The sequence below is a fragment of the Cervus elaphus genome, chromosome 6 (genome assembly GCF_910594005.1).
Source record: "Cervus elaphus chromosome 6, mCerEla1.1, whole genome shotgun sequence".
NCBI lineage: Eukaryota > Metazoa > Chordata > Mammalia > Artiodactyla > Cervidae > Cervus > Cervus elaphus.
Genome location: NC_057820.1, coordinates 4,652,549 through 4,670,914, shown reverse-complemented (window position 1 = coordinate 4,670,914; position 18,366 = coordinate 4,652,549). Strand labels below are relative to the sequence as shown.

The following is an 18,366-nucleotide window of genomic DNA, read 5'->3' as shown; positions in this document are numbered from 1 at the left end:
GAGAGAAGGGTCAGCTGTCCAAGGCGACCCATGTCCTAAGGCCTGACTCCAAAGTTTGAGCACTTGGCAATGTACAGACAGAATTCTCTGGAGCTTGAAGGGTCAAGATCAATCACCAAGGTCAGCCCTGGAGGCCTCTTTGGTATGAACCTGGATTCTCTTTCTGCTCCTTCCCCACCCCACGTGCCCCAGGCTATGACCACATCCGATGACTCCCGGATCCCTGGACACGGCACACATTGTCCAGTCTCTGGCTTCTGCCCAGGCAGTTCCCGTGGCTGGATGCCTTCCTGGGCTCTCCACCTGCCCCTTGCTTGGGGAGCTGCCCCCATGAGCTCATGGGAATGGCTGGCCTCACCAGACACTGGAACGACCCAGGTCTACCTCCCTTTCTATGACCATCATCCTCTGCTGACTGCAGTCGCCGTGGACAGGATTCCAGTCTGCTGCACCCTTGACCCCAGGGCCCTTCCAGGGTCTGAAGGTAGGATGGGACTGTACACAGATGCAGATCGGAGGTCAGAGCTGGGGGAGAGGAGGGGAGGACGGAGCGGGGAGGGGAGGGGAGGACGGACCGGGGAGGGGAGGGGAGGGGAGGGCGGAGCAGGGAAAGGAGGGGCGGAGCGGGGAGGGCACAGTGCCAGAGGGTGAGCATAGGCCCTGGGAAGGTGGGCGGGCCACATGCTCCTGCAGGGAGAACAGTTGTCTCTGTTTGCCCAGGATTTTCAAGGATGAAGACTGTCAGCTCCAGGCAACTGGGGTGACCAGTCATTCACCAACTGGGACATCCGCCAAGTCAAAAGAACATGTGCACCTGTCTGCAGAGCTGGGCAGCACAGGACTCTTGGCCCTAATCCTTCTGGTGTGGCCCTGCTCAGGTCCATGACCTCTGCCTTCTGTGTGTGTCCTCAGCTATGAAGTGAGGACAGTGACACTTCCAGCTTTTCAGAGATGTGAGGTGCTACACTAAATTGTGCGAGCAGTGTGCTTGGCAACATCCTGGCAACATCCAGACTGCGTTAGCATTTATTCCTGCCTCTAGTTGGCATATCAGCCTTTGCTGAATCACAGAGTGGAAACGGCTCAGTGAAGTGAAGGCACCTGCCCAGCTCACACTGAAATGAGAGCCTCCCCTAGACGGGACTCGAGTCTGAAGTTCAGGTGTCCCAGTCCATCCCCTGATCCTCAGGCTCTCTTTTCAGGCCGGGGCAGACACACACCATAGCCCACTGTGCCCCCACGGGCCTTGCTTACCTGAGTGGGCTGGAGACCTGTCCTGGATGATGGAGGCCATCAGCGTGTGCACCCCTTGCATCCCGGTGCTCAGGTGCTCCACAAACATGTCATCAACCTTGAGGGCGTGAGTCCCGGTGATGGCGTCGTGGTGCTGGACCTGGGCCCCCGCAGGAGCAGGACAAGAGTGAGGTCAGGCCAGCCTCTGCTCAGCACCTGCTGTCCTCAACCCACTGGGCCCTGACTCCTCTTCCCTCTCAGCAGGTGCTGCTGGAGAATTGGGGGTTCCTCCCACTTTACAGAAGAGAAAACTGAGGTCAGAGAGGCTGATGATCTTGTCCAAATGTTGTTGACCTCGGGAAAACACATAACTTGTGTCCCTGACCCTGGACAGAAGACAGACCTCTGGAAAGGGCCCTGCCAAGCTTCCCACTGTGACCCAGTCATCCCAGAAGTGCTGATAACCTGCTCCAGAGAAGCCCCACACCTGGCCTGGTACTTGACTGCACCATGTAGGGTGGATGACCTTCTCTTCCCAGAAGGGAAACTTGAGTCCCCGTGAGGTGTAGCCACGCATCCGCCCACCTTGATGGATGCTAAAGTTAATCCCATCTCACACTGCACAATGAGTGGGCCTGCCAGCAATTCCCTTTAGACTATGAATGTCATGGCCCGTGTGGCCCATTTCTGAGTGGAGAAGAGAAAAGCTATAGGAAATCTTGGGTCTCATTTTTCCCTTCTGCACAGTGGGGAACAAGTAAGATGGAGATTCATGAGCAACTTTGTTTGTGTCAGCCACAGAGCCCACCACCTTATGAGTACGATCACATTCAACTATCCCATCAATGTGCTGAGTCAGCATGTGGGTCTCACTTTCCAAGGAGGAAATGAGAGCTCAGAGAGGGAGAGTCAGTAGCCTCAGGTCACTGAGCTGAGCTGGGATCTGAACCAGCCAGGAGAGTTGGACACCAATGCCGCTCCACATTGCCCTTTCCACTCTGGGGCTGTCTGGCTCTAAGTCTTGGCAGGCCATGGTCCTAGCCTTGGGGCAGCTTCATCATGCATGGTCTTGTGACCAAGGTGACCTCAGTGTTCTCATCTGTAAAAGGGACCTGTAGGGACCAGGGACAGGGAGGAGTGCTGGCCTGGGGGGGTGGGGGTGGGTAAGCACACAGCCCAGGAGGGTCCATTCCTGTCCTGTCTCTGGGAGGCCTTGCGTTACCTCGGAGACCGCCCAGCGGAGCTGCTGGAGCTGCTGCAGGCCCCAGGCCGGGTCCAGGTGTGGGTGCGGAGCCAACAGCATGTGGCGTGTGAACATGGACTCCCCAGCGTACAGCAGAGCGCTGGCTCGCCTCGCCAGCGCCTTGAACGCACTTCGGGAAGCGTAGAATCCAGTCCAGGCATGATGCATGTCTAGGAGCAAAAGGCCAGGAGTTGGTGTAAGGGCCTGCCCACGGAGGCCCCTGAGCCCCACCTGGGAAATGCTGAGAAAGATGAGGTCAGAGGTGGATCAGCCTGGGTCCCCAGGGACACAGCCTAGGCCAGGGGGTGATCTCAGGGTTCTGGTCCAGCCAGGTCAGCAATGGTACAAGATCCCTGGAAGGCCTGGGCAGCTGGCAGGGTTAGGTTGGGCTGGGGCAGGCCTGGAGAGGCCCGAGTGCTGAAGGACTGTGACGAGGACAAGAATCCCAGTGTGCACCGGGGTCCCTGGGATGCCCTGTGGGGAAGGGCCCTGGAGGACTTCAGAGGAAGAGGTAGAGGGATGAGGCCAGGAGGTCAGGACACAGAATGGAAGGGCTGGAGTGCTGACCGCCCCTCTGTGCCTCTGAGGAAACTCAGGGTCTGGAGAGGCATGCCTTCGAGTGGGTCCCTCTGGTTGCCCATGGGGGCTGGGTGGTGTGGCCAATGGGAGCTGAGATCCCTGAAACCACTCTCCTCACCCTGGACACAAAGGTCATGGCATGACGAAGTCCCAAAGGGGCATTACCTACCCCCGCCAGTGCCCCACCGGATACCAAGGCTGCCTCTGGACATCACTCAAGCCTCTCTTGTGAAAGGAGGGAACTGGGGAAGGAACAGTGGACAACACTGAGCCCGCCTATCCTCTGTCCCCACCCCAGGCAATCCACGTGAGGCAGGCAGGTGAGGTAGGGCTGCCTGTGATCCAGCGGCCCTGTGAGCTCCACTGACGGAGCTGAGCAGCCTGGGAAACCGCCTGTCACTGCTTTGGTGACCTCTCTCTGGCACCGAATCCCCCCCCCTACCCCCAGAGGCTCCTACCCGAGGAATAGGGCAGGAAGTCGTGGTGGTCTCCAACCTGCCAGGCGACTTGGTCAGAGTGCACAGCCTGGAAGTAGTCGCCTAGCGTGGCGTACTCCATCGAGAAATTGAACTCCGATGCGTGACTGTTGATGTATTCCATTATAATGTCCATGTTGGCGAATTGCAGCGAGGCATTGAAGAACTCCCTGTCACATCCCTGCAGCAGGGGGATAGAAGCAATGCCCAGCCCTTCTGGGTGCAGAGCCCAACCTGCACAGGGAGTGCTTCTCTTATCCCCACGGCCACCCCCCTCTCCCCTGGTGGACCCTGAAGCCCCCCACGTAGCTCACTAGCTCTCTCCTCTGGGAGCACAGCAGGTGCTCCATCCAGTTTGGTTGTGACCACAATGGTGACTGGGTGTCGGGCACTGTCCCCCAGGGGTGTCTTCCCCACTTGACCTCAAATCCAGCCTATGGAGCAGGTCCTGTCATCATCCCCATTTCACAGATGAGGAAAGTGAGGCTCAGAGTGTTCAGAGTCTCACAGGCCCTGAGTAGGGAGCCAGGATTCAGGTCGAGGCCTCTGCTCCCAGCACTGTTAAGGGGAAAGGAGGGGGAGTGCTGGGAAGGAGCTGGAGCCTGCGTGGGGGAGGAGATGCATCAGAGGTGGAGACTTTGGGGGTGATCCAGGGTGGGGAAGGAGCTGGTAGACTGGGTGAGGACTCAGGGTGCAGGGAAGGAGGACTGAGCTGGGGCTGGGAAATCCCACCGCCTGGATGGACACTGGAATAGTTAGAGGTGGACGCAAGTGCTGGTGTCAGACCGAAGAGAGCAGTTCCTGCGCAGAGCTGAGGAACCAGGGCCTGGGACCCCAACTCACCCAGGGCCAGAGGATGTGTGGTGTCCGGAACCAGGAGGCTCGAGTCAACACATTGTTCAACAGGAGACTGGTAAAGTTTGGGATGCTGTCCTCAGTGACAGGGATTTGTATTTGGGGGTACAAGCCATTCACGGGTGTACCTGGGAAGATGGCTTCGCCATCCCAGTTAAATCCCTCACTGAGAGAGAGAGAGGAGCATTAGGGGGCCCAGCCCTGAAAAGGACAGCAGCACAATGTCTGGAAGGCAGGCAGGGCTCAGGGAGGCCAGAGCATCGGGGCCTCTGTCTCCTATCAGGGGGTGGACAGGGCAGTGGTGGGCAGCAGAGAGCTGCATGGACAGAAGATGCCCCCGCGTGAGCCCTCTGGCCACTTGGGCACCTCACTCTGATCCTACAGGGCACCCAGAACCTGCCAGTGAGTCCCCCTTGCCTCTTCTCTCAGCTGCCGCTTCATCCCACCTCCCCTGTTCACGAGGGCTCAGCCCCCACCCACGGCCTCGAGGAACAGAGGGCAGAGGGGACTGGATGCAGGGCCCCCCACCAGACAGCCCACAGGAGGGCTGGTGCCAGAACTCGGAAGCCTCAACTCAATTGCCTGAGCCACTCCAGCTGCCCCATGCTGCTACCGCTGGACCTTGGCTGGGTGTCCAGGCCTCAGCTGTTCTTTCTGTAAGATGGGTGCTCAGTGCGAGCCCTCAGGGCTGGCCATGAGGGGTGTGGTTAAGCTGGTCGAGGGAGGGTGCTGGGACCGGGACTGGCCCGAGGCAGGTGCTCACGAGCAGTAGCCAAACTGGTCCAGGACGTGTGTGAAGATTTCCTGCTGCGCCGACAGGGATCTGGACCCTCGCCACACGAACTGCAGCTGCTGCAGACCCAGAGGGAACAGGGTGAGGCCCAGGGGCGACGTGGCTGCGGCTCCCCTCTCCAGACCCGACCCCAGTCTCCTAGCCGCCCACACCCGCTCCTCTCAGTGGTTCATGGTCAAGATCTCCCTCTGCTGCCCCCTCCTTTAGATTCCCCCTGACCTCGCAAAGCCATATTGGTGGAGGAATTGGCCCTCCAGACGGTGCCTGCCTGCACTTTCATCTGACCCTCCTCAGGGCAGGACTCTCCGCCAGGGTCTGCCAGCCGGGCTGTCTCTAACTTGCCTTGAATGTCCCCAGACACAGGGAGCTCATCACCATCACTAAAGGTACAGCAGCGTTTTTCAGTTCTGATGGTGAGAAAGTGGATGACTAGATGTGGCTCACCACTCACCCGGTTTTTCTGCATGGCCTCCTTCAGGTCGTAGTCGATCCTGGAGATGACGTGGGCATTGAAGCCCGCCAGGGCAAAGAGGGTGGGGGTCGTGGCGGATGCACCAAATGAGTCCACCTGCCAGGAGAACTGTGGCCGGACCCCAAATGTGTCATAGAGAAACCCGTGTCCTTCTGCAAAGAGATAAGTTTCGTCACTCCCTCAGGGCCCTGTGCCCTTCTCCAGGGCTGGGATGCCACCTAATAGGCAAGGAGGGTCTTGTGAAATAGATGCTAATATTAGGACTTCTTCCCAGAATCATTGGTCTATTCATATCTTTATCCATAGAAGCAGGAATCAGGGTGACTGCAGAAAGTCCCATATTTGAGATGCCATTGATTCCAATTCCCCCAGGGTTTCCCCCCAGTATAATCTAATCTCTGGCCAACCCCCTACCACCTCTTTGGCTATACATATACGGGCCTGGTTACTCTCAGATGGGATATCTTGGCTGTTGTGTGTCCCTTTATGACTCACTGCTTCTACTGCGGTCAGGACTGTACTCAGGCACATGAAAGATGGATGCCTTCCCTAGGAGCCCAAGCTTGGGAAACATTCTGGGAAAAGTACTCTGCTCCAACCCAGGTGGCTTCAGAGAAGAGGGCCTATCAAACAAAGGTTTTGGTGGTATGGCACTACATCAGTCTGAGATGCTCTCAGGTCTTCCCCTTGTGCTCTCCCCCCTGCCTCGGTGGTAGATCTGAGAAGGACGGGTAAGATGCCTGCGTCGGGAAGGGACTGACAAAGTCTGACCAGAGACGGAAAGGTTTGGTGGAGAGCCTGTGTACACCCCCATCTAGAGCAGGGAAGGACGCCTCTGGTGGAAAAAAGCATGGCTGTGGGTGCCGCTGTTTTCTCTGTTACAGACGGGAGCTAGCAGTTCCAGAACCACTCTTTTAAAATGTTTTTCTGTTTTTTTTTGTTGTTGTTTGTTTGTTTGTTTTTAATGCAGGGAGAAGTTTGATCCCCAGGGGTTAAAAAGACATGCCTGATCTTCTTCTGTGATATGGAATGGTCATGGTATCCTTTGAAAAATGGGGACTCCTGGCCAAAACATCTCTCTCTTTTTTTTTTTTTTTTTTTTTTAATTAGTTGGAGGCTAATTACTTCACAACATTTCAGTGTGTTTTGTCATACATTGATATGAATCAGCCATAGAGTTACACGTATTCCCCATCCCGATCCCCCCTCCCACCTCCCTCTCCACCCGATTCCTCTGGGACTTCCCAGTGCACCAGGCCCAAGCACTTGTCTCATGCATCCCACCTGGGCTGGTGATCTGTTTCACCATAGATAATATACATGCTGTTCTTTCAAAACATCCCACCCTCACCTTCTCCCACAGAGTTCAAAAGTCTGTTCTGTATTTCTGTGTCTCTTTTTCTGTTTTGCATATAGGGTTATCATTACCATCTTTCTAAATTCCATATATATGTGCTAGTATGCTGTAATGTTCTTTATCTTTCTGGCTTACTTCACTCTGTATAATGGGCTCCAGTTTCATCCATCTCATTAGAACTGATTCAAATGAATTCTTTTTAATGGCTGAGTAATATTCCATGGTGTATATGTACCACAGCTTCCTTATCCATTCATCTGCTGATGGGCATCTAGGTTGCTTCCATGTCCTGGCTATTATAAACAGTGCTGCGATGAACATTGGGGTGCACGTGTCTCTTTCAGATCTGGTTTCCTCAGTGTGTATGCCCAGCAGTGGGATTGCTGGGTCATATGGCAGTTCTATTTCCAGTTTTTTAAGAAATCTCCACACTGTTTTCCATAGTGGCTGTACTAGTTTGCATTCCCACCAACAGGGTAAGAAGGTTCCCTTTTCTCCACACCCTCTCCAGCATTTATTGCTTGTAGACTTTTGGATAGCAGCCATCCTGACTGGCGTGTAATGGTACCTCATTGTGGTTTTGATTTGCATTTCTCTAATAATGAGTGATGTTGAGCATCTTTTCTTGTGTTTGTTAGCCATCTGTATGTCTTCTTTGGAGAAATGTCTGTTTAGTTCTTTGGCCCATTTTTTGATTGGGTCATTTATTTTTCTGGAATTGAGCTGCAGGAGTTGCTTGTATATTTTTGAGATTAATCCTTTGTCTGTTTCTTCATTTGCTATTATTTTCTCCCAATCTGAGGGCTGTCTTTTCACCTTACTTATAGTTTCCTTTGTAGTGCAAAAGCTTTTAAGTTTAATTAGGTCCCATTTGTTTAGTTTTGCTTTTATTTCCAATATTCTGGGAGGTGGGTCATAGAGGATCCTGCTGTGATTTATGTCGGAGAGTGTTTTGCCTATGTTTTCCTCTAGGAGTTTTATAGTTTCTGGTCTTATGTTCAAATCTTTAATCCATTTTGAGTTTATTTTTGTGTATGGTGTTAGAAAGTGTTCTAGTTTCATTCTTTTCCAAGTGGTTGACCAGTTGTCCCAACACCACTTGTTAAAGAGACTGACTTCTCTTCATTGTATATTCTTGCCTCCTTTGTCAAAGATAAGATGTCCATAGGTGCTTGGATTTATCTCTGGGCTTTCTATTTTATTCCATTGATCTATATTTCTGTCTTTGTGCCAGTACCATACTGTCTTGATGACTGTAGCTTTGTAGTATAGCCTGAAGTCAGGCAGGTTGATTCCTCCAGTTCCATTCTTCTTTCTCAGGATTGCTTTGGCTATTTAAGCTTTTCTGCATTTCCATACAAAAATGTGAATTATTTGTTCTAGTTCTGTGGAAAATACCATTGGTAGCTTGATGTGGGGGGGGGGGGGGGGGGGTTGCATGAATCTATAGATTGCTTTGGGTAGTATACTCATTTTCACTATATTGATTCTTCCAATCAATTAACATGGTATTATAGTTTTCTATTTACAGGTCTTGTGTTTCTTTAGGTAGATTTATTCCTAAGTATTTTATTCTTTTCGTTTCAATGGTGAATGGAAATGTTTCCTTAATTTCTCTTTCTGTTTTCTCATTGTTAGTGAATAGAAATGCAAAGGATTTCTGTGTGTTAATTTTATATCCTGCAACTTTGCTATATTCATTGATTAGCTCTAGTAATTTTCTGGTGGAGTCTTTAGGGTTTTCTATGTAGAGGATCATGTCATCTGCAAACAGAGAGAGCTTTACTTCCTCTTTTCCCATCCGGAATGTTTTATTTCTTCTTCTGCTCTGATTGCTGTGGCTAAAACTTCCAAAACTATACTGAATAGTAGTGGTGAGAGTGGGCACTCTTATCTTGTTCCTGACTCTAAGGGAAATGCTTTCAATTTTTCACCATTGAGGATAAAGTTTGCTGTGGGTTTGTCATATCTAGCTTTTATTATGTTGGGGTATGTTCCTTCTATTCCTGCTTTCTGGAGGGTTTTTATCATAAGTGGATGCTGAATTTTGTCAAAGGCTTTCTATGCATCTATTGAGATAATCATATGGTTTTTATCTTTCAATTTGTTCATGTGGTGTATTACATTGATTGATTTGCAGATATTGAAGAGTCTTTGCATCCCTGGGATAAAGCCCACTTGGTCATGATGTATGACCTTTTTAATATGTTGTTGGATTCTGTTTGCTAGAATTTTGTTAAGGATTTTTTGCATCTATGTTCATCAGTGATATTGGCCTGCAGTTTGCTTTTTTTGTTGCATCTTTGTCTGGTTTCGGTATTAGGGTGATGGTGGCCTCATAGAATGAGTTTGGAAGTTTACGTTCTTCTGCAGTTTTCTGGAAGAGTTTGAGTAGGATAGGTGTTAGCTCTTCTCTAAATTTTTGGTAGAATTCAGCTATGAAGCTGTCTGGTCTTGTGCTTTTATTTGCTGGAAGATTTCTGATTACAGTTTTGATTTCTGTGCTTCCGGGTCTGTTAAGATTTTCTACTTCTTCCTGGTTCAGTTTTGGAAAGTTGTACTTTTCTAAGAATTTGTCCATTTCTTCGAAGCTGTCCATTTTATTGGCATATAGTTGCTGATAGTAGTCTCTTATGATCCTTTGTATTTCTGTGTTGTCTGTTGTCATTTCTCCATTTTCATTTCTAATTTTGTTGATTTGATTCTTCTCCCTTTGTTTCATGATGAATCTGGCTAATGGCTTGTCAATTTTATTTATCTTCTCAAAAAACCAGCTTTTAGCTTTGTTGATTTTTGCTATGGTCTCTTTCGTTTCTTTTGCATTTATTTCTGCCCTAATTTTTAAGATTTCTTTCCACCTACTAACCCTGGGGTTCTTCATTTCTTCCTTTTCTAGTTTCTCTAGATGTACAGTTAGGTTATTTATTTGACTTTTTTCTTGTTTTTGAGTTAAGCCTGTACTGCTGTGAACCTTCCCCCTAGCACTGCGTTTACAGTGTCCCATAGGTTTTGGGTTGTTGTGTTTTCATTTTCATTCGTTTCCATACATATTTTGATTTCTTTTTTTATTTCTTCTATGATTTTTTGTTTATTCAGCAGCGTGTTGTTCAGCCTCCATATGTTGGAATTTTTAATAGTTTTTCTCCTGTAATTGACATCTAATCTTACTTTATTGTGGTCAGAAAAGAAGCTTGGAATGATTTCAATTTTTTTGAATTTACCAAGGCTAGATTTATGGCACAGGATGTGATCTATCCTGGAGAAGGTTCCATGTGCACTTGAGAAAAAGGTAAAATTTATTGTTTTAGGGTGAAATGTCCTGTAGATATCAATTAGGTCTAACTGGTCCATTGTATCATTTAAAGCTTGTGTTTTCTTGTTAATTTTCTGTTTAGTTGATCTATGCAAAGGTGTGAGTGGGGTATTGAAATCTCCCACTATTACTGTGTTATTGTTAATTTCCCCTTTCATACTTGCTAGCATTTGCCTTACATATTGCAGTGCTCCTATATTGGGTGCATATATATTTATAATTGTTATATCTTCTTCTTGGATTGATCCCTTGATCATTATGTAGTGTCCTTCTTTGTCTCTTTTCACAGCCTTTATTTTAAAGTCTATTTTCTCTGATACGAGTATTGCTACTCCTGCTGTCTTTTGGTCTCTATTTATGTGGATAACTTTTTCCAGCCCTTCACTTTCAGTCTTTATGTGTCCTTTGTTTTCAGGTGGGTCTCTTACAGGCAACATATATAGGGGTCTTGTTTTTCTATCCATTCATCCAGTCTTTGTCTTTTAGTTGGGGCATTCAACCCATTTACATTTAAGGTAATTACTGATAAGTATGATCCCATTGCCATTTACTTTGTTGTTTTGGGCTCAAGTTAAACACCCTTTCTGTGTTTCCTGTCTAGAGAAGATCCTTTACATTTGTTGGAGAGCTCCACCAAACCAGCTTTACAGCAAATGCCAAAGGAACTTCTCTAGGCAGGAAACACAGGGAGGAAAAAGATCTACAGGAAATAAACCCAAAACAATTAAGAAAATGGTAATTGGATCAAACATATTGATAATCATCTCGAATGTAAATGCATTAAAAGCACCAACCTCCACTCACCAGGTCACTCTGTTTAACCCACAAAAATAATTTGTTCCTATTTTATATTGTTAGGTTAATCATGTTCCCATAATCATTTGTAATTGCAATTATCTTTTATTTTTTGCCTGGCTATTGATTGTGAAAATCGATAAGAACCTTTGTGACTATGTAACTATTACTCAGTGCCATTGCGTCATGATTAGTCAACAGAAAAATAATAGAACTCTATATCACCAAAACTACCATTTAATAGAAAAACCTGTAATCACTTTTTAAAATGCAGATACATATCAGAATTTTTTTTTGAATTTTTTTTAACACAAATGCCCAAGTATTGCTTTTTTTCCCTCCAGAGCTCCAGATATGATTCTAATGAACCACCATAGATAAAAACAACTGGACTATATGATGATCTTTTACTTTTATCTAGTTTGTTTCCCTTTTTCTATTTAATATTCAGTGCTCCCATTTCATTTAGTTTTTGTTTTCCAGTTTATTCATTTCTTTTTTAGTTCTCTTTCACCCCTTCTTCAAGTGTAAGAGAAATTCTTTTTTCTATATGTGTATATATGTATATAATATGCATAACATATACTCATATATTTTAGAACATTTATGAATTTCTGCCTAACTAAAAATGTATGACATTTTGATTTTACTTGTTTGACTAAGTATGAATGGAATTCTAGATTTTTAATTAAAAAATAGATATGCAACAAACAACAAAGGTATACTGTACAGCACAGGGAACTATAGTCAATAACTCATAATAACCTATAAAAGAAAAAAATTTCAAAAATAATATGTGTGTGTATGTATACCTGAATCACATCAATCTGCACCTAAACCCTGTAAGTCAACCGTACTTAAATAAAATATATAATAAGAAAAAGTAAGTAGCATTTTGAAAAAAGAATGTGACCATCACCTGCTAGCAGCATGATTCATGTAAGTTTCAGCAGCATTTTTGCCTGATAGTCAACCTGCAAGAATGGGGTTTTGTAAGTCTCCCCATCCACAGTCCCACAGGACTGTGACCAGGACTGGAGGAAGTAAGTGTATGCCTTGTTCTTAGAACAGGAGGTCATCATGAGATGAAGTCAGGGCCCATCCTCTGAGGGTCCCACAGGCCTGGCTGGTCTTGGAAATGGAGCCTCAGAGAATGTCCTGGGGAGGATTGAGAGGTCCACAGCCCTTCCTGCCCCAGTGATGGGAACCTGTCTATGCTTGGACTCTGGCTCCTCTGGTCTGGCTTGCAAGGTCAGTGTGCAGTGTTCAGGGAGGTGAGCATGGTGATCTGAGACCAGAGGTGAGGAATGATCATTCTGTAGGTACCCAGAGGAAGACAGATCAGTGCCCTTTCCCTCCCTCTATGTCCACCAGCCCTGGTCTGGTCAAATCCTGGACTGAGCCCTGGGGACCCAGATGAGAATCAGGCACCGGTCATTGCCAGAAGAGGGGAGGTGCTCAAGCACTGTGGCCCCAGTGGAAGGTTCCAGGACATAAGACTCCCTAGGTGAGTCTGCTGGAAACAACAAGAAACCCTGTTCTGAAAGCGCAGGAGGCCGTGTCTTAGGGGCAGATCTGGGAAGCAGGAAGCAGAAGGAACAGGAAGAAGGCAGGAAGTGAGGCCTGAGGCTGCATTTTGCAGATGGGTGAGTTTATATGGAAAAACACAAAGATTCCCATGAGCTTATCACTTACATCTAGAAATAAGGCAGTAGAAACTCAGGAGTTTCTACAGTGGAGTGACAATGGGCTAGCACCCAGCCCACACTGCAGTCAGCCTGGCTCTCCCACTGACCCTTTGTGCTTCTTGTAGCTTTGTCTTAGCATCCCTTCTGCGAAAGGGACTGAGAGCCTGACGCCCTCTGGACACCCTGCGCTCCGGGGTGAGTGAAGTGATGCCTGTGAAAAACACTTGTTCAGTGGAGGAGAATGCGCCCTTCGTGACAGTATGTGTGGTGATGGAGGTGGTGAAGGTGATGGTGGTGTGACGTGCCTGTGTCAGTAATGCACATGGAAGAGATGGTGGTGGTGGTACTGATGACGGCCGTGATGGTGACGATGGCTATGATGACAGTGGTTGTGGTGTTGGCAGGGATAACAATGGTGTGAATGGAGTTGGCGATGATGATGATGGTATGAGGATGGTAGAGGTGCTGGCAACGTTTATCAGTTTCCTGTTACAGTGTTGGCACTGATGATGGTGGTGCTGCAGTAGGTGGTAGAGTTACCCTGGAGGTTTTGGTGGTGGTGCTGGTACTGATGGTGCCAGGAGCGGTTGGAGTGTTAGAGGTGACCATGAAGGTGATCGTGCTGGGGATTCTGGTGGGGCTTCAGTGGTGGAGATAGAGTTGTTGATGGCAGAGGGTGTAATGTTAGCAGTAGACGAGGTGCTATTGGTTTTCATGGTGGTGAAGGTGATGAGATTTGGATGGTAGCAGAGGTGTTGGTGTTGTGAGGGTGTGGGTGTAACGGTTGAGAGAGTGGTTGTATGCACTAGAGTTAGAAGTGGTATTGATGTTGGTGGTGAAATGAGAAATGGGGAAAAGAGAAAAGAACACATTTTCAATAGGTTTCCCATATTTTTCAACATTTGTTTCTTTTTGTCCCCCTTCTGTACAAGAACGGTGTTTTAAAAAAGTAATGTACATTTAATTTTTCTGGTGGTGGGAGTGCTAATAGTGGTGGGGAATGTGGTGGTTTTGGAAAAGGTGCATAGTGGGTAGGTTGTGATAATGGTGGTAATTTTGGTGTTGGTGTTGGAGGTGTTGGTGTTAGGAGTGATGAAATGATGTGCTGAGGTGTTAGTGGTGATGATGGTGGTGCTGGAGGACTCATGGACTTGGAGGCAGTGATATTGGAGGTGGTACAGGTGCAGATAGTGAAGGTGACATTGGTAATGGTGGTGATGCTGATGGCGCTGATGCTGGAGGTGTTGGTGTCATAAATTATGCAGTGATGTGCTAAGATGTTAGTGGTGGTGAGGGTGGTGTAGGGGGCAATCATAACAGACTTGGAGGTGGTGTTGTTGGAGGTGATACAGGTGCAGGTAGGGATGGAGGCAATTGTCATGGTGGTGATGGCGGTGGTGTTGGAGGTGTTGGTATTGCTTGAACAGTTGGTATGTGAGGTGATGGCAGAGATGGCATCTGACCCTTATTGATCATTGACTAGGGACCCACATGCTGTACTCAAAGTGATCTATTTGAATTATTTCAATTTAAACTTTATAACACCCCTTTGAGATAGATCATGCATCATTATCAAATGTTTTTATACAGGAGGCAACCTAGGCTTAATGAGGTTGCATCACTTGCCCAGTTTCACAGGGTTGGGAGTTAGCAGAGTCAGGACACAGCCAGGCTGGCTGTCTAGAATCCACATCTTTATCTCCTATACTCAGGCACACACATGGACGCAGAACCAGCAATCACAGTTTTGATGGTCACAGTCTCCTGCTGAGGGTGGAAGATGGAGTCCAGGACGAGGGCTCAGATACCCAGTCCCAGCCCCATGGAGGCCACAGGGACCCTGGTCTGGGGAAGGGTAATCAAACCTGTGAGCTGGAGGATCTGGTCATCATAGTGGGTCACGGCCTCGTCGTGCATGACCTGGCCTCCGAGGACAAACTCCAGGCGACCTTCGGCCACAAGCTGGCGGACCTTGGCATGGTGGGCAGAGAGAAAAGGCCAGGTTACACCTCCCAGGCTGAACCGTTTATGTTTGTTGGTCTCATGTCTACTGCATCTCATGGTCCTTCCTTCAAACTCCTCAGCCTCATTTATTCTGCAAATAGGAGGACGCTGTCTGACCTGGTCAGCACTGTGTCCAGCTCTGAGAAAGCACCTGGCCCTGGCTGCTGCTTCATCAGGCATATATACAGGTATATATGTTCACACCTTTTGTTTTGGGATAATTTCAGACTTATGAAAGCCTTGCAAGGATTGTAAAAAAGCTCACTTCCCATAAGTCATTCAACAGATTGTTGTTTTTCAGTTGATCAGTTATCTCTGACCCTTCGCAACCCCTTGGCCTGAAGCACTCCAGGCTTCCCTGTCATTCACTATCTCCCAGAGTTTGCTCAATTGGATGTCCACTGAGTTGGTGATGCCATCCAAGCGCCTTATCCTCTGTCATCCCGTTCTCCTCCTGCCCTCAATCTTACCCTGCATGAAGGTCCTTTCCAATGAGTTGGCTCTTCACGTCCGGTGGCCAAAGAACTGGAGTTTCAGCTTCCCCAGATTATCTCACTGTTAATATTGTTCACCTATTTCCTCAACACTATTTACTTATTTTAATACAAAATATGGTTTACTTAAACCACTTGAAAGTAAACGTTAGCAGCTGCATGCCTTTAATTCTATAGTTCAGTAAGTGTTGAGCAAGAAGATCATTATAGCTGTTTTATAATTAACTAAATCAGGAATTTAACATTAATCATGCTACCAGTGAATTCACATGCAGCTGAAGAGATCAGCCCCTACCTGTGATCCTGTGGAGAGGGGGAGAGGACCTGGCCCCAAACTGCCCCTGCAAGGACCATGGCCTCTGACCCCTGTGATACAGAGTTAATCAGGACCCGGAGGCTAAACCACAGGGTCCCTTGCACCCCTGGATGGTCACTGGCTCCAGTGACCGTGGGAGCCATGCAGACTCATAAATGAGGTCAGAGGGTGTTGACACAGGTCACTCGTAGTGTCCCTGCAAGGACCATGGCCTCTGACCATCTGTGACACGGAGTTAATCAGGCCTGGAGGTTAATCCACAGGGTCTCCTGCAGCCCTGGATGGTCACCGGCTCCAGTGTCCATGGGAGCCACGCAGACTCATAAATGAGGTCAGAGGGTGTGGACACAGGTCACCCTGGATTGCCCAGTGTGAAAGGTGACCCCATTCTCACCAGCTGAGTGCCCGGCTGGGCTGCCAGAGCTGCAACCTTTCAGGAGGAACCAGAAAGGCAGGATCAAACACAACCCTGTCCCCTGGGCATGAGGCTGACCACAAACCTGTACTAAACGGACCCTGGGCACAGCTCAGCTGGGTTGGGGCCTCCTGGTCTAGGCAGCCCTGCCCTGGTCACACGAACACAACCCAGGAGCTTCCTGAAGGGTCATCTCTGGGACCCCCCAGGACGTCTGCTCTCATTTGCCTGGTGAGGACCCCCTGAGGGCAGTGTTACCTGGCCTTTCTGCTCCTCCGAGGCGACGCCATCCCACCAGAGCCGGAAATACTCCTGCTCCACAGCGATGAACCTGCGTTTCTTCTCAAGGGTCAGCTCCTCCACCACGGTGTTGTAGACGTTGATGACATAAGCCTGCATGCTCTCCTGGGGTGGGGAGGGGGAGAGACCATCACTCCAGACCCATGGGGGAAACCAGAGGACGTGGACCAGGGACCGAGGAGGAATGTGCAGGGAGACACGGTGTCCAGGGTCCACTGGCGCTCCCGCCCAGCCTGCCCCATGCCCTACCCTTCTCCTTTCTCTGCTCTTCCGACAAGTAACCTGGTAACCACTCTGTGCTGGACGGGCGGTGAGCCCTGCACTGAGAGAAGGACCCGGGCAGACCCCCTTAGATGGGAGCCTTCCCCTGAGGAGAGTCGTGATGAGACAAAAACTCTATGTAACAGAGGGATGTGCCAGCCCAGCCAAGGCCCAGGCCAGCTTCCCAAAGGGGTGTGCTGACTACTCCTGCCTTGGAGGACAGTTCAGTTGATAACAGGGCCCTGGGATTGAGGTTGAGAGAGTCAGATGGGCCTTCTTGGGATGAAGCGATTGGGGAAGTGTGTGTCAGAGCTGAGGTTGAGAGGAGCTGACCCCGCGAGTCGTCTCTCTGGATCTATCTCCTCCCCCGAGGTTGGGAGCCCCCAGGATGGAGCTAAGCCTGCTCCCATCTGGGTCAGGCTGGCTCACCGTGGTGCCCAGATGCTGATAAAGGAATGCAAGGAGCCCTGGGCAGGCGGTTATCAGGCAAGGTGGCAATGTCTGCTGACTTGGGCAGCACCCCACCCTGGGCCTCAGTGTCCGTTCTGTAAACTGGGGTTGACAAGCCTGCTTCCCACACGTCAGCAGTTCCACATGCAGGTGGGTGACCACCCACAGAGGCTGCCCAGTGAGCCGGGACCAGACTCAACACTCAGCCTCAGGGCCTCTTGCTGCCCAAATCCCTTTAAAATGAGCGGCTCACTTATTAACGTCTCATGGAAACTATTGTATCCATGATCACAGAGTGGTCATATTCACTTATTTCCTTCCTCCTTCCAGAAAAGAGCTTGCACAGATCTGGGTAATCATTTCAGTTACCTGCACCAGAAACTTATGGAAATCAGTCTTTCCCTCTTTTCCTCTGCCCTGGTTCATTCATTCACTCAATGGAATTATGAAGAACACCTTCCACACATTGCAGGCTGGGAACACATTCTCACCCCAGCCCACAGCCAGTATATGTTAGTTGCTTAGTCATGTCCAACTATTTGTGACCCAATGGACTGTAGCCCACCAGGCTCCTCTGTCCTTGGAATTCTCCAGGCAAGAATACTTGAGTGGGTTACCATTTCCTTCTCCAGGGGATCTTCCTGAGCCAGAGATCAACTCAGGTCACTGCATTTTAGGCAGATTCTTTACTATCTTAGCCACCCGAGAGGCCGACATCCAGTCAAGTAGCCAAGTACAGGTGGGCCCAAGGCCGAGTTCCCTGATGGCAGAGACCCGGGACACAAACCCACTCTGGAGTTCAGATGGAAAAAGAGCCGCAGCTTCAAGAGGTGTGCAGGGGTCACTCGGGGCACCTACCTGTACGGTGTGCAGCCAGCCCACGTCCATGTGGCTGTGAGGAACCACGAATACCCTCAGTCGGGGCTCAGAAGGAGCCCCCAGGGGCCACATCAGGCCCAACCACAGGAGCAGAGGCAGCCAGCCCCGCGGCTCCATCTCCTCGGCCAGCACAGGGGCTGGAGGACGTCTGCCTGCCTGCGGGGCCCGCCTCCTGCCAGCCGATGGGGCCACCGCCCTTTGGTGGACGGAGCGGGAAGGAGACCAGGAGTGACGCCCACACAGAGGCTGTCACCTGAGCGGTGCAGGCGGGGGCCCTCGCTCACTGCCCTGCAGCACTCTGCCCCATCTGGGGTTTCCTGACCATCCGCCTTTAGCCAAACCCCAAACACCACCTCCCCAGGGAAGCCTGCCTGCTTCCCTCTGGCTCCCCTCACCCTGGTCCTCATGCCCCTTCCCTTAGGCCTCTCCGGTATTTCCCAACT

At 49.4% G+C, this 18,366-nt stretch overlaps 1 pseudogene; it reads right to left on the bottom strand.

Annotated features, from left to right (window-relative positions):
- LOC122696144 overlaps positions 1–18,040 on the bottom strand; it is a 31,848-nt pseudogene extending 13,808 nt beyond the window's left edge.
- Positions 18,041–18,366: the final 326 nt, after the last annotated feature.